The 16,621-nt window shown below is 48.8% G+C and overlaps 1 pseudogene; it reads right to left on the bottom strand.

Annotated features, from left to right (window-relative positions):
- Positions 1-6,300: 6,300 nt before the first annotated feature.
- On the bottom strand, positions 6,301-6,427 carry LOC112391969 (uncharacterized; annotated as a pseudogene).
- Positions 6,428-16,621: the final 10,194 nt, after the last annotated feature.

Below are 16,621 nucleotides of genomic sequence, written 5' to 3'. Positions count from 1 at the left end.
CTTTTGCCTTTGAGTCTCTGGTGTGAAGTCCGAAGTTTTCCCCGTGAGGTAGTGATAGAACGTGGGTTTTTAGTCAGACAGATTTGGGGTCAAAACCTTGACTTCATCACTTACCAGCTCTGTGACTTTGGACGAGCCATTTCATCACTTGGAGACTCGGTTTTCTCGTCTGTAAAGTAGGACTAGTGATGTTCTTATCTTGGGAGCTTTGTGAGGGTTGAACGGGATAATGCACGGAACCTCCGAGTACGGCTCCTGGCCATCGGCAAAATAGCTGATTTTTTTTTTTTTTCTCTTTTTGGCTGCACCACGCAGCATGCAGAATCTTAGCTCCGCAGCCAGGGATCAAACCCAGGCCCCTTGCAGTGGAAGCGGGGAGTCTTAGCCACTGGACCGCCAGGGAAGTCCCCAGAATACCAGCTATGTATCGCACATTTATTATGTGTTAGACATTCTTTGACGGTCTTTACGAGTATGACTCAGGTCTTCCTCCCATAGATCCACCTACGTGACTGTGAAGTAGGTTCCATTACTACCTCTGTTTCCTGGTGGGGAAACCACGGCACAGAGGTAAGTGCTCAAGACCATCCGGCCCACAGAACCGGGATTTCAACGCCATGGTCTAGACCTAGAGCCACTTTCTAAATCACTGCTTCGCTGCCCTGAGGTGCATGTTAAGTTTGTCACCGCAGCTGGCTAGGGCGCAGTTGCTGTAAGACACCAAACAAGGAGTGGCCGTGAAAGCAGCAGCTGCTGGTGGCCGAGATGCTGACCCGCCATGAACAGTAACGGGCCATGACGAGGGGTGGCTTCCGTGTGCAACACCTAAGGCCCTGGTTGGTAGACGGCCAAAGTGGGTCTGTGTGTGTGTATGAGACACAGAGACCGCAAGGGCGGAGCCTGCGGGCACCACTGTGAGTGTGCTCACTGGGGTGACGTGTTCACGCCTGGCTCCATCTCCGGGCCTCCAGCGGGACGCCTGGCCGCCTCTGGCCTCACTCAGGCCCCAGGAAGCCGCTTGTGTGTAATTATGTCACCCTCTAGTGGTTACTTCCGTATTAGCCCTTTATCCGAGGAACAGCCCCTTCCTCTAGGTGCAGGTGACCTCTGGGTGAGCAGACCCTCAGGGAACTTGGGGGGGCTGCAGGGGGGCAGTGCTGGGAAAAGAGGAGTGTGGCCAAGAGCAAGGAGAGAAGGGCAGGATCAGAAGAGGGCAAAGTGCTCTGGGAATAAGGATTAGTTTACTCCTGCAGAGAAGGCGGAGGTGGGAAAGGCAGAACATCTGGAGAGAGGAGGGGCTCCCACGCATCAGGTTTTTTAACCTTTTATTTTTAATGGAGGTGTAGTTGATTTACAATGTCGTTTCAGATGTACAGCAAAGTGATTCAGCTATATGTACATACACACATATCTATGTATATACGTACACATATATGTACACAATATGTATCTATTCTTTTTCAGATTCTTTTCCATTACAGGTTATTACAGGACATTGGATGTAGTTCCCTGTGCCATAGAGCAGGTCTCTGTTGTTTATCTGTTTTATACATAGTAGTGTGTATCTGTTCATCCCAAGCTCCTAATTTATCCTCCCCCCACCCCCTCTGGTAACCCTATGTTTGTTTTCTGTGTCTGTGAGTCTATTTCCACAGCAACATGGATGGACCTAGAGGTTATCATATTAAGTGAAGTAAGTCAGAAAGAGAAAGACAAATATTGTATGATATCACTTATATGTGGAATCTAAAAAAATGATATAAATGAACTTATTTACAGAAACAGAGCATGCATCCATCTTTACCGAGCGCTGTTTCTTGTTTGTGAGCGTGGGTGCTGCACCCCGGGCTCTCTGGGGAGCTTCAGTGCAGAGGGCTGGTGGGGTTGGAGAAGAGCTATTTTTAACCAGTTTCAGTTCTCTTTTCCAAGGGAAGTAGGCATAGGCCGTGGGACTCACAAGGGCTGAGTAAATTCCGAACTCTCACCACCTGGGTGGACAGCTGGCTTGACTTCTTCTCCCCGGCCTGAGGCTATGTTCTCTCTGCCGGGAAAGGTCACTTTTGTCGGGATCTTCGTAGGTCTGTCATATCTTGATAAATATTTCAAAGGCAGGGAGGGGATTAAGATCCATCCTACTCAGAACTGCTTTGTAAACTCCATATCGGGCCTGGGACTCTGCTGTCTGCAGCCTTACGGGGCCGGAGTTTGAAGGTTATTCCCTGCTGGAAGGGTGCTGGCACTGACCCAGGCTTTGCTGGAAAAAAGCCCTATTTGGATGAACCAGAGCATTTACATTTCTTACATCATGTCAGACCCAGAGGAGGACTAAGGGTCGGCCCTGATGCCGAGTTCACAGCCAGGTCCCCTTTTCTGCCAAGAGGATGGGGTTAAATGTTTTAAAAAAGACAGCCAGAAACTCAAGGGATACAAAAGCAAAAATCTCACCTTGCTGGTGTTAACCCTTCACACCCCAGAGAAGATAGTTGGAGATCAAAATCCCATCTTTACATCATGGGATCCGCAGCTTTCGTGATTGCCAGTCGTTCCCAAAGAGGCCGCTAACTCCAAGCATGGCTTCCCCCCTGTGTCAAGGCATGAACACAGCACGGAAACCCTGTCCACACTGTCCCTAAAGCTGGAAAAATTTGTCTTAGCTCTGAACTCAGTGAGGTTCTTTGTTTGTTGTTTGCTGTTTATTTTTAAACAGTACTGTTTAAACGTACTGTTTAAAGCCGAAAAGTTCAGGTAACTCTTTCAAGTTGTCCATGCCTGCTGTGGACCATCAAGAATTCCTTGATTGGGCTTCCCTGGCGGCGCAGTGGTTGGGAGTCCGCCTGCCGATGCGGGGGACGCAGGTTCGTGCCCTGGTCCGGGAAGATCCCACATGCTGCGGAGCGGCTGGGCCCGTGAGCCATGGCCGCTGAGCCTGCGCGTCCGGAGCCTGTGCTCCGCAACGGGAGAGGCCACAACAGTGAGAGGCCCGCGTACCGCAAAAAAAAAAAAAGAATTCCTTGATTTAGTTGGTTGCGGGGACTAAAGCCGTCAGCATTTGGGAAGAAGAGGGAAACCTAGAGATTGGACGATTCTTCCCTTTGAAGCTTCAAAGGCGCCGCGAGGACGTGTGAGGACAGCGCCGGGTTTTACAAGTGGAGAAAACAAGGCGGAAAATGAGAAGTGACCTTCTCAAAGTCATGGGGTCTTTCCTGGGCCCGCACAGCTTCTGGGAACCCCGCACGCAGGCTTGCCTTTGTACGATGTTTCAGTAAAACTCTGTGCGTCTGGAAGGATAATCAGACGTGGGCAGAAGTCCACAGACACGGGCTCACTTGTGGCACTAAGTGATGGGGATGCTAATTGACAAACCGCAGCAGGCGAGGAAAAGCAGCCACTCCAAACAGAGTGACGGTGGGAGCGGCTGTTAAAAGTGCTGGGTGGAGGGCGGAAAAATAAAGAAATAAGAAATAAATTATAAAGTATCTTAAAAGAAAAAGTGCTGTGGGGAAACGGGAATCCCCACCTTTGGGATCCCCTTTTTGCCTGGTTCTCCATTCTCCCAATTTTATATATAGATGTTAAAAGTTTGACATACTTTGAAAAATAATACGTAAGCTAAGAAGCTGTCCTAGCAGGCAGAGCGGAAGTGAGTGAGCTGCGCTGTGACCTCAGCAGCGCCTGTGCGGTGCTTCACGTTAGAAACGGCCCGTCTGCTTCCTTAGGCTACTACGCGCCCATCATAATGTTCCATATAAACGTAGCATTTACTACAAACACCCTGTAAGGGATCTACACCGACGGAACGCCGTGGCTACTATGTGAATTCATATGCTAATATTTTTCTGTGTTCTATAGTATAAGATAGGAAGTGCTTAAGATTTGAGCATTTGTTAATCCTTAACCACCATAAGGAATCTCATGGTTGAAGAGGGGAGGGAACAAATTAGAGGTATGGGATTAACAAACGACTATATATTGATTAGCCAAAGAATTTGTCTGGGTTTTTCTGGAACATCTTATGGAAAAACCCGAACGAACTTTTTGGCCAAACCAACATAAACTAGAGAAGCAACAAGGATATATTGTACGGCACAGGGAATTATACCCATTATCTTGTAATAACGTATAGTAGAGTATAATCTGCAAAAATACTCAGTCATTATACCGTACACCTGAAACTAACGCAATATTGTAAATCAACTATACTTCAATTTGAAACAAAAAAAACAACAAAGAATCCCGTGGTTTAAATTAGATCATCTTAAATTATCCTTGGCTCTGGGAGAGAGCCGGTGTTCCATTCTGATGCATGGATCGTGTTCCACACTGAGGGTGGGAGGTGTTTGTTCTGTTTTGCTTTGCTTTTTTTTTTCCGCCTCCCCGGCCACGATGTATGACTTGGTCTTGTGGGAACTTAGTTCTGCGACCAGGGATCAAACCCAGGCCCCCAGCAGTGAGAGTGCTGAGTCCTAACCACTGGACCGCCAGGGAATTCTCTGTTTTGTTTTTCCTTAAAAACAATTTTTTTTTATTCTGTTCATTTAAATTCTAAGACAAAGCTGGAAAAGGGAGAGTTGAAGACCTGAAAATAATATCTTCTGTCATTTGCTATTCTCCCAGGAAAAGCAATGGCTCGCAAAAAATTTTTAAAAATAAAAGGCTGGAGGGATTAAGTCTGCGGTGTTCTACGAGAGAAAGCACCCAGATTCTATCTGAAAGTTGAGCTGCTTCACACCCCTTTCTAAACAGGAAGGATGCAAATACATGGCAGCATTAGTTGGGAGCCTGAATGTTTTCTTAAACATTTCTTAGATGTTAGGGATCCTGAAACATTAAACAAGCAGAGTATCCCATCCTGGGTGAGTGCCCGTCAGGAGAATGTTTCCTAGCTCCTGCTTGAGTGGACCTACCCCACTCCCTCCCCTCCCAAAAAAAGAGTAAACTATCTCTAAACATCAACATCAAATCAGCAACAGCAATAAAACAACTTTAAAAAGGCGTATCAGAGATCCAGCAGATTCTATTCTGCATTTTTCTGTAGCATATACCAGTTTGGTTCGCTTCGTGGTTAGATGCACCTGGATCGGGGTGGTGGTTTCATGGGCGGAGACAAATGTCAATATTCATCAAGCTGTGTATTTAAGATCTGTGTATTTTACTCTATGTATAGTCTGTTTCAGTTTTTGTTTTTTTAAAGCTGTTTGTTTGTTTAAGTCAGAGGGGGCGTAACAGGTCAAGGGAGGTTTACTTCTCTGCGTACAAACAATCACAACTTCTGTTTGTTCAACGGGCCAGTCAAACAGGTAGAGATTCTGCGGCAGCCGGAATTGAAAAGGGCCGGGCACTTTGCCTTAACCCTAACCCGCAGCCCTGCGGCCACCCTTGCCCAGTAACTGCCACACCCTCCCTGGACCTTTCTGGCCTGGCTGCACTTGCTCAACTAGGGCAGGGAGTTTGTCTTTCTGCTCAGCCACATCCCGAAGCCCCTGGCACAGTGTATGCAGTTGGCACTCGATAAATACTCTTTCAGTCTGATCACTTCTCTTTGGTTAATCTGTGTTGCGGGTGGGGAGTAGAGTGAGAGAGACAGGGAGAAGGAAGCTGTTTTTTAAAGCCTAGATCAGAGACTCTGTGTCATGGGCAGCACCCCGGGACTGGCCAGGAAGTGGGACAGAGAACGCACAGACCTTTTTAGGTCTGCCTCCATCTTTGAGGATGTTTCCTTAATGTTGGAAAAATACAGTCATTTCATCGTTGCCATACCGTGCTCCACGCTGTTCCCTATGGAGCCCAGTCGGGTCACATTATACTTGCTGGGTTCTGCTGTGCGGTTTTCCATTGTCATTTTGGTTGTCGATACTGGCTTTTCAGGTTGGGTCTGTGGTTTCTCTTGACACAAACACGAGTACCTTTTATCACTGAGATTTTCCTAGGGGTCCGGCCATTTTAAGCTGGAAATTTTCATCGGGATTCGTGTTCACATTCCTGTGGGTGAAAAACACAAGCCTTTCTGCGGGGCAGGGGATGCAGCCGCTCTGTGCCACAAGGAGGACAAGGGCACCACGGGAAAGCCGTGACACACGTCAGAGCGCCAGACCCAGCTGGCCTGCCGGTCCCTGACACCCCACATGGTGGCATCTGCAAGGGTGAGGCCCTTTGCAGAGGAGCAAGAAGGCCCCTGCCTATGTGTCCTGGACTTGAACTTGGGGGCACTGGCTACTGGGCGTGAGACCCATCTAATGAGGGTCCTCATTAGAAGTTTCCTCTCTTTTAAATCTGCTTTTTTACTGAGGTATAACCGACATATAAAATAGGAACCTTGTCACAAATTTGCATCACCCTTGCTGAGGCCATGCTAGTACCTAAGGTACGTACAGAAGATATAGATCTTCTCTGTGTCTTTCCAATTTTAGTAGATCTGCTGCTGCGGCGGTGGTGGGCACTTCAATCCGTTTTTGTAAACGAAAGTTCTAACTGCTTTTGAAACCCACAGTCTTGTTTTATTTTGCTGGTGGAACCCAGCGGGTGATGTTGGGACAGGGCTGTGGCCACAGAGCATGGTTAGCTTGGGGAAAGCAGCAGAGCCAAAAAATGCCCCCTGATTCAACACTTCCGCCCTCTGAGTGACTTCAGCCCATATCCAGTTACAGAGTCACAGGGTTTCTTTGGCAAAAACACGTTTTTGGGCTAGAGTCCGCCAGGCAAAGCCAGTGTCACTTGGCTAGTGGAGTTTGGGGACCTATCTGCCTCACACACGATTAGAGGCATTGTTTGTTCAGGGCTTCTCTGTAGAATGTTTATTCATGGAGAAGGAGACAGAAGCTCCAGCAGCCCAACTGGCTTTCCAGATCCTGGGTGGAATTTGTAACCCTGTTTTTCTCTTTCGTTGGATGTGGCTGTCACAGAAAGAGAATAAATATGGACCCCCGCTCACCGCCGATGCTGTGCTTCCATTGCATTTAACACATAATGAAAGTCAGGTGTGTGTTCAGAGATACAGAGCTGAACCAAGGCGAGGAGTCCTACACTTCTGTCCCCAGAGCTGGTGACAGTTCTGGGCAGGATCCTCTGGCCTCCCTCCGTTGGCCGCTGGCTGAAAGATGTGGTCCTGCTGAGGTGTTCTCGTCTTAAAACTAAATGACATATGAAAGAGGAAATACAAATGCCCAAGAATCATCTAAACGCGTCTGCCCTTGTGAATAATCAAAGAAATGCAGTTTAAAACGAAATAGTACTTTTAAAAATAAATTTATTTATCTATTTATTTATTTATTTTTGGCTGTGTTGGGTCTTCGTTGCTGCACACGGGCTTTCTCTAGCTGCAGCGAGCGGGGGCTACTCTTCGTTGCGGTGCGTGAGCTTCTCATCGCGGTGGCTTCTCGTTGCGGAGCACGGGCTCTAGGCGTGCGGGCTTCAGTAGTTGTGGCATGCGGGCTCAGTAGTTGTGGTTTGCGGGCTCAGTAGTTGTGGCTCGCAGGCTCTAGACTGCAGGCTCAGCAGTTGTGACGCACGGGCTCTAGAGTGCAGGCTCAGTAGCTGTGGCGCACGGGCTTAGTTGCTCCGCGGCATGTGGGATCTTCCCAGACCAGGGCTCGAAACTGTGTCCCCTGCCTTGGCAGGCAGATTCTTAACCACTGCGCCACCAGGGAAGCCCAAAATGAGATAATATTTTTTACCTATCACAAGATGAGATTTTTTTTTAAATGACACTATCCAATCATCTTAATTAACTTTTATTATTCAGAACTAAAAATTACTTCAGTGTTTGTTTGTTTGTTTTGCGGTACGCGGGCCTCTCACTGTCGCGGCCTCTCCCATTGCGGAGCACAGGCTCCGGACAAAAAGGCTCAGCGGCCACGGCTCACGGGCCTAGCCGCTCCGTGGCATGTGGGATCCTCCCTGACTGGGGCATGAACCCGTGTCCCCCGCATCGGCAGGCGGACTCTCGACCACTGCGCCAGCAGGGAAGCCCCACTTTACTGTTTTATTAGGCTTTACCTTCATGAAAGGTTGGAAATTTTTTAGACTATTTTTAAAGCATAATAAATTGCCTAATAGACTTAATAAACCAATTTAACTGGATTGGTGGACTGGTCAGTAGATGCCAGGGCTGTGAGGGCTGGAAAGGACTTTACGGCTTATGTGGTTCAGCCCTTCATCGTCTCCATGAGGCCTCAGGGATGTAGAGCAGGTGTGTCTGGAGTCCCAAGTGTGAAGGGCTAGAACCGCGTTAGTAAAACACAGTGTGCTGTTGCTTAGGTCTTGCTGTAGGTGAATAGTTTAAAATAGGATTACGCTTTCTTTTCTTTTTTAATATCTCTAGGATGTTGTGCTTTACTGTCTTTCCAGACAGACAAAATGTCATAGGCCTCAAAAAACGGGAATCCAGGCCTGTTTTCCCATCCGCTCTCTGTCCTTATACGACTGTGTGTCTGGATGCCTCTCTGTATTTTTTTAAAATTTTTGTTAGGGCTTCCCTGGTGGCGCAGTGGTTGAGAGTCCGCCTGCCGATGCAGGGGACACGGGTTCGTGCCCCGGTCCGGGAGGATCCCACGTGCCGCGGAGCGGCTGGGCCCGTGAGCCATGGCCGCTGAGCCTGCGCGTCCGGAGCCTGTGCTCCGCAACGGGAGAGGCCACGACAGTGAGAGGCCCGTGTACCACAAAAAAAAAAAAAAAAAAAAAAATTTTGTTAGAGTTGATTTACAACGTTACGTTAGTTTCAGGGGGACAGCAAAGGGAATCAGTTATACATACACATGTATCCACTCTTTTTTTAGATTCTTTTCCCACATAGGTCATTACAGTGTTGAGTGGGGTTCCCTGTGCTGGACAGGAGGTTCCCATTAGCGACCTATCTTATATATAGCAGTGTGTGTATGTCAGTCCCAGTCTCCCACTTTATCCTTCCCCCACCCCCTGTAGTTTTAATGAGGATTGCCACCTGACCACAGTTGCCGTCTCTTCGGTAGACTTACTTAGCAACCATTTGAGCAACTCCAAATACACGGAGGCGTTTACAGTCTGAAAGGGGAGTTTTATAAGTCCATACGTGAGTCTAATACAAAGTAGGATAGGCTGTGAGATTTGGTGTTAGTCAAGCTCATACTAGCTCCTGTCATGAACAATGCCAGCTGTAAGTTGGCTCTAAAATTGTAGAAGTTCATTTCTAGCCCCTGTGAAAACCAGAATGCATGTTCCCTATCGGCCAGCAGCTCTCCAGGCAGCACCTCCAGGACCTGGGCTTCTTCTGTCTGTGACTCTGGCTTTCGTCCTCCTTGAACCCTCTGTGCTTGTCCACAGGAGGCTGGAAGAAGCAGGGAGCATGGGGTACAGCTTGTGGGGGGTTTTCATGGGCCAGACTCGGGAGTTGCCGACATCATTTCTTCTGACATTCCACGAGGAAGAGCTCAGTCCTATGACCATTTTAGGACATCTGAGCGCTGGAAAATGTGATCGAGCCGTGCGACCAGCCCGTGAGCTCTGCCACGAATAGCTGTGAGGGTCCCAAGTGGGAAGATGTCGTATGGGGTGAAGTCACATCTCAGCAAATAAATGCATAGGTGCCCAGGGATGCAGAAGTTATTAATACTTATTTCTACGATTAACTATCGTTTTTGTTGATTTTAATAAATGCATCGCTGCTGACTCCTCGTAGGTGTATACGCACTTCTAGCCATTTGTGTTTTCAGTTGTGGTGCCTCTCTCGGGTCAAGGACATGTTTGCAAGCTGGCTGGATCCAGTGGAGATCAAACCTTCCCCGACCACCCGATGTAGCCTTGGAGAGGAGCCTGAAAATCGCGAGCTCTCCCCAAAGCCACACGCAGACACGCTCCCATCAGTATTTTGTTTAATTTTTATTTATTTATTTAGCTGCACCGGGTCTTAGCTGCAGCCCACAGGATCTTTTTTTTTTTTTCAGTTGTGGCATGCAGGATCTAGTTCCCTGACCGGGGATCAAACCCCAGCCCCCTGAATTGGGAGCGCAGAGTCTTAGCCACTGGACCGCCAGGGAAGTCCTCTCCCATCAGTATTCTTAATTTCAGTTCAGCCGTGACCGAAGGCAGGCGGCCTGAGGGCCTGTGCTGGTGGCTGGTCCCCACTCCTGCCATTTGCCGCCCTCACGGCTGTGTAACACAGACCATACGTCCTCCCGTCCTGCCCACGCGGGCTGACAGGCTTCTCCTTCTGCACTCGTTGTGTTCCTGCGGGGTCGGCCCTCCCAGCTGGGCCCCAAGCTCTGGGCTGTCACTCCACAGACAGCAAACATCGCCAGCCTTCCTGAGTGCAGATCTGATGCTGCCTCTCTCCTGCTGGAGTGTCTTGTGTGTCCTGCAGATTGCAGACGGAGGCCCAGACTCCTGGAGTGGGGGGTGTCCTGGGGTCTTCAGTCAGGCGGTCCCAGGATGAGGGAGCCCGCCTTGCCAGGAATTGATGACTTTTGTTTTTCTTTGAATTTGGGTTTTCTCTCTCTCTCCCTCTCTTTCTCATTCTGTGTTTCCTACAGTTGAATTTTGGACATGAAATTGTTAGATGATGTTCTTGTCATTCTCAAAATGCGTTACGTGTTTCTGACCTTCGTCCAGTGAAAAGGCCTCCCCCTCCCACGTCCGCCCGTGGGAATCCTGCCCGTCCTCTGAGGGACAAGTTCAAACACCACCTCCATCAGGACTTCCCTGGTGGTGCAGTGGTTGAGAATCCACCTGCCAACGCAGGGGACACAGGTTCGAGCCCTGGTCTGGGAAGAACCCACACGCCGAGGAGCAACTATGCCCGTGCGCCACAACTACTGAAACCCGCACGCCTAGAGCCTGTGCTCTGCAACAAGAGAAGCCACCGCAGCGAGAAGCCCGCGCACCGCAAGGAAGAGTAGCCCCCGCTCACCACAACTAAAGAAAAGCCCGTGCACAGCAACGGAGACCCAACGCAGCCAAAAATTAATTATTTATTTAAAGAATTAAAAAAAGAAAACACCACCTCCATCATGAAGCATCCCCTCCTTAGGAGTTAATCTGTCCTTCTTAGGATTAATAATCCGGATACACTTACTAGGGTAACGGCTGGACGGCCATTGGTACTGCCACTGTGATGTGTTACTCTGCTCAGTATTGTGATCTGGCCCGTTGCCCCACCCCTGAAAGATAAGAACAATTTCACTCATCTTTGACCAAGACGTAGTAGATGCTCGATAAAATTTAATTGATTTGGAGTCACAGAAAGAACTTCCTTTGAATTACTCTCTGGCATTTTCGCTGGGTCTGACCTTTTTCCTATGCTGAGTAGCAAATACGAAATAGCTAGTCATTTAGTTCTGATGATGGGAAATTACTCCCCGTGTCATTACTGCGTCTGCTTTTCCTAGTGATCAACTGTAAGGATGAGACGTTACTGGAATAGAAAGTTTATCTCCCTGGCTGGTAGGTGGTGACCCTGGCCCGTGGGTTAGGTTGGCTGCCTTTACTACCCATGTGCCCGTAGTATCTTGCGTGTTACCTCTGTTGTAGCCCTTACTACACAAAACGTAACTAACTCACAGATTTCAGATGGAGCTTGTGGTTTTGATGATGGTGGTGATGATTTGTTTCGCCTGCTTGGCTGCCACTCTAGACCAGCTCGGTCCGTAGAGTCCCTGTGATGATGGAAATGTTCTGTGACCTGAGCTGTCCCCAACAAAAGCTGCAAGACCCACGGAATTCCCTGGCTGTCCAGCGGTCAGGACTGCGCGCTTCTACTTCAGGGGGTGCAGGTTCGATCCTTGCTTGGGGAACTAAGATCCCACGTGCTGTGCGATGGGGCAAAAAAAACCAAAAACAAAAAAAGCAGCCACAAGACCCACGAGGGGACTGAGCCTTTGAAATGTGGCCACGGCCACTGAAGACCGGAATGCTTAACCTCGTCATTTTAGCTTTTTTTTTGGCCGCTCCACACAGCATGTGGGATCTTAGTTCCCCAACCAGGGATTGAACCTGGGCCCACGGCAGTGAAAGCGCCGATTCCTAACCACTGGACGACCAGGGAAGTCCTGAGTCATTTTAACTTTCAGTCGTCACGAGTGGCCCGTGGCTACTGTAGTGGAGGGACGGCGATGCTGCATTCCTAGGGGAGTGACATCTTATGGGCCTGTTGTCTTCTCCTCTGTGGTGCTAGGCACTCAGTGGCCTCCAGTCAGTGCCCGTCGAGGGATGGACGCTCGCCAGGGGCCGCAGAATTCAAGGAGCCTCTGCCGGCGTCCGTGTGGCACCTGCATTCTCTGTGGCCCCCACGAGGCGGCCCAGGCCACGCGGCCACCTGGCTCGGCCTCTGTCCTTGCAGCCTTCGCCAGGCCAGCAGGGGGCAATTGAGCAGGAGGGCTGGGAGCCCGTGAAAGGGGCCTGGCAGAGCCGTAAAAGAGACAGAAGAACCTCGGTGGTGAACTGAGAGCCTCAACCTGCCCGGGCTTGAATCGGGTGACCCTGCTTTTTCCAGAGGCAACCGCACAAGTCATTTGATTCCAAAAACCAGAACCTGTAAGACCCCGGGACCTGGCCTGAAGGACTCCAGTGTGACTCTGGTCTGGGGAAAGGAGAAGTGGGTATTGTGCTGGAGAAGGGAGGGAAAAAGGGGGTCGCCTGGCTGTGGACGTTCTCCCCGTGAGGAAGGAAGTGAGGGCTCCTGTAGGGGTGAGCACGTTCTGCCTCTGGTCCTATTAGAAGGATGCTCGACACCTGTTCCCCCTGAGGACCTTCCTCTCCCGCAGCACAGTCTAAGGGTCAGTCTGAACCGGGGGACCAGCTAGAGGCGGCAATGGGCAGACTGCATCACCTAGAGTTGCTGGCAACCAGGGGGCCACGTCCACGTGGGCTGTCAGTCCCGGGACAGTGAGATGCCCCCTCCTCTCCTGCTCTGGGTGGGAGCCCCTCCGGCCGGTCCTTCGTCAGCCGTGTCCCTGGTACCTGGCTGGTGGAGGTGGAGGCCCAGGTGTCTGGCATCACCATTGCAGCCCTGTGGATCCAGGCTGCTGCTTCCACTATTCTTCTCACTGCAGTAGGCATCTCCCGCTTGTTTATAAAAATGACTGAAATAACTATCCTGTTTTTCCAAATGGAAATTGCCCATTTGGGGAGCAGAAGGCTGGCAACTTCAGGAAGAGTTTAAGAGCACAAGAAGACTAGAGTACGATGAGGCAATGACTTAACTGAACTCTCTGTTTCTGGGATGGAACGACGGAATTGTTTAGAAAAAAGAACCAGTGTATGTAACTGCTTCCAGAAAACCCCATATGTGCAAATCCAGATATATAAATAGTTCAGAATGATTGTTCACATGGTAAAACGACTATTATATGTGATATATAAAAAGATATAATACATATAGTAATGTTCCTTTAAAGAGAGTCACTTACTTAAAAGCTTTTGGGAACCCGACAAGCAAAATGAATGTGTGAAGTAGCCAGGAGAGAGGCGATAGAGAGCAGTGGGGAGTTTGGAAAATTAGCCTGTGTGTCCCCTCCCCCATCCATGAGGCATTTATATTTCAAAATTTTTTAAACTTTATGTTAGTCAAAGAGATTTGATTGGCTGACAGTTGGTGATTCCTGTTTTTTAAAATAGTGAGATTTCCCTAGGTTGGCTCACGGGCCCAGCCGCTCCGCGGCATGTGGGATACTCCTGGACCGGGGCACGAATCCGCGTCTCCTGCATCGGCAGGCGGACTCTCAACCACTGTGCCACCAGGGAAGCCCCTCCCCAGGTCCTTTTAAAATACGCTTTGGTTTGCAAAAACAGGAACACATTTACTTGGTAACATAAGATAAACATTTTAATTCTAGTTAGCCCATGGCTTAGAGAGAGGTCATTGGCCTGCAGGTGACGGGGATCCAGAGCTCCATTTATTGCTTTGTTCACTCTGTCCCAACCAAGGAATGTACAGAAGTGGATGACACTTGCCCAGGTAAATGCTTTTCCCCAGACCAGCAGACCCAGTGAAAGCAGATGACGGGAGAAAGGTGGGAGCACCCAGACATCTCTCCCTTCCCCTCCCCGCTCCCCTGAAAACAAAGTCCACAAGTGTGGCTGCCACGCTTCCTGTACCGCACTCACCTCTGGCCATTCTTCTCTAGAGCATCTTTTTAAATTAATTTATCAGGATTCGTGAGGAGGAAAAATTCCTCTTTCTTATCTTGCGATGGACTTTTGCTTGGTACCCAGGGAGAAAACTCTGCTTTTCCGAGTGAGGTGAGGGGGAGTCAGCAGGGATCGGCCCCTCTGGGAACCTTGCAGGGACCAGAGTCTGGGGACTTACACCACCTGCTCCTTGGGTTGCATTGCAGCAGATACAGAGGACACGTTTACACTTCCCGAGGCCCTGGGGCCTGGGGAATCATGTTTCTCTGAAACATCAAGAATTAGGTCTTTAGGGCTTCCCTGGTGGTGCAGTGGTTAAGAATCCGCCTGACAATTCAGGGGACATGGGTTCAAGCCCTGGTCCGGGAAGATCCCACATTCCGCGGAGCAACTAAGCCTGTGCGCCACAACTATTGAGCCTGCGTGCTGCAACTACTGAAGCCCGCGTGCCTAGAGCCTGTGCTCCACAACAAGAGAAGCCACCGTGATGAGAAGCCCGCGCACCACAACTAAGAGTAGCCCCCGCTCGCCGCAACAAGAGAAAGCTGGCGCAGCAACGAAGAACAAACGCAGCCATTAAAAAAAAAAAAAAAAAAAAGAATTAGTCTTTAGCGGGGTGGTCTCAGGATCCAGTTGTGTGTGCTGACACCCTGTGCCACAGTTGGGGCGGGTTTGCTCTCTCCTTCCCAAACAGTGGGGAGTTTGTCGCTGTGGCAAACTTATCACTGTGAAGGACAAACTCGTTTCTGGGTAAGGGCAGTTTTGCATTTCTCTGAAAGGCCACAGTTAAAACCTCACCACTCCTACCCACTCTCTACCCTTCACCTCACCCCCAAGACGTGATTTGTCCTGCAAGCTAGAGACACAGGAGAAACGACACAGTGTTCGCGATATAAGGCTTCCCAAGGGGCTGCAAAGAGTAAGGTGGTGGAGCTGGGATTCCCCCCAAAAAAACCCAAAACTTACCTATTTTCATCTCCACCAACTGTTGAGAAATATCACGAAAAGGAATGCTATATGCCTCAAGGCTGAGAGGGTTCATTGGGCAAAGCTTAGAAGGAAGAACTAGAGAGAGACCCAGGGACAGAGAGTGACCCGTGGGAGAACTTGCTGAGACTGCCTTAACTGAGCTGAGAAGGAGAACAGTCACCAGGGGACTGTGTAGGAGGTTATGGAACTTTCTGATAAAGTCTGGGTTCATCATTGCATTAATCTCTGGTCTCTCCTTAAGAAAATATTTTAAAGAGAAAAGTGTCTATGGAGAGAAATGCACGCTGGAGAAACAGCTAGCTACAGGACTAAGTAGCAATTATTGACCACCCCCCCCCACCTCAAAAAAAAGTAGAGACAGAGGAGATCTTGCCAGGTCCTGTTTCCTGGAGCGAGTGGTCGAGGTAGCTGCTGTTTCTTGCATGGCTGGTCCAGGCCTTGTGCTTGTGTAACCAGCCCACGTGGTTTGCATTGAACCCCCTGAGCCCCTCCCTTCCTGCCAGCTCCACCTGCCCTCCAGCCAGCTGTCTCTGTACCTAAATTTTCCAACGTTCACTGAAGGCAGAGGTTTCTTTTTAAGTGTGAGGACCCTTTTTTAAGTAAGAAAAAAAGTTATGTGCCCCAGGAGACAAAATAGTTATATTTTCCACTGAGATAGTATATAAAGATTCCCTCAAATCATTAGGTATTTTCCCATTTAAAAATATCTGTGTTGAGAAAGACAGATATTATATGACATCATTTACATGTGGAATCTAGAAAATAGTACAAATGAACTTATTTACAAAACAGAAACAGACACACCAACTTAGAAAATAAACTTCTGGTTACCAAAGGCGAAAGGTGGTGGTGGGGGGGACAAATTGGGAGTATGGAATTAACAGATGCGTACCACCGTATGTAAAATAGATGAACAACAAGGATTTACTGTAGAGCCCAGGGAACTCTACTCAATACCTTGTAATAAACTATAACGGACGTGCGTGTTATTTCCAGTTTGAGGCTGTTCTAGTCTTGACACATATCCTGGTGTGCACGTGGGCAGATTCCTCCAGGAGAGTGGAACTGTTGTGTCTTCAGGAACGTGTTTTTAAAATGTCAGAGCTTTATTGAGCTATAACTCACATACCATATAATTCACCATTTAAAGTGTATAATTCAATGGTTTTAATATATTCCTTGAATTGTAATATACTAGCGTCCTCAGTAGCACTTTTAAGTGAGCAAGTATTTTATTCGTTACAAGGATGTACATATACGTAGACTGTCAGAGTGGAAGTACGTGGACATATTTACTCATTTTGGAGACAGTACTTGGTCTGTGTGTTCTGTGGTTGTGTGGTCTCCAGATATCTTTAGCCCCTAGGGGAGGAGCCACTGGTTCCAGGCATTTCATGTAGAAATTTGCCATTAAAGTCCATCCATCCATCCATCCATCCATCCATCCATCCATCCATCCACACATATATATGTAATTTGAAAGACTCCATGCTTTAATTCGTTGCATATTACTATGAATGGTTCTATGACAGTGGTT

Source organism: Neophocaena asiaeorientalis, unplaced genomic scaffold (assembly GCF_003031525.2).
Source record: "Neophocaena asiaeorientalis asiaeorientalis breed wild unplaced genomic scaffold, Neophocaena_asiaeorientalis_V1.1 scaffold150, whole genome shotgun sequence".
Lineage (NCBI taxonomy): Eukaryota > Metazoa > Chordata > Mammalia > Artiodactyla > Phocoenidae > Neophocaena > Neophocaena asiaeorientalis.
This window is presented reverse-complemented; position numbering and strand designations above follow the sequence as displayed.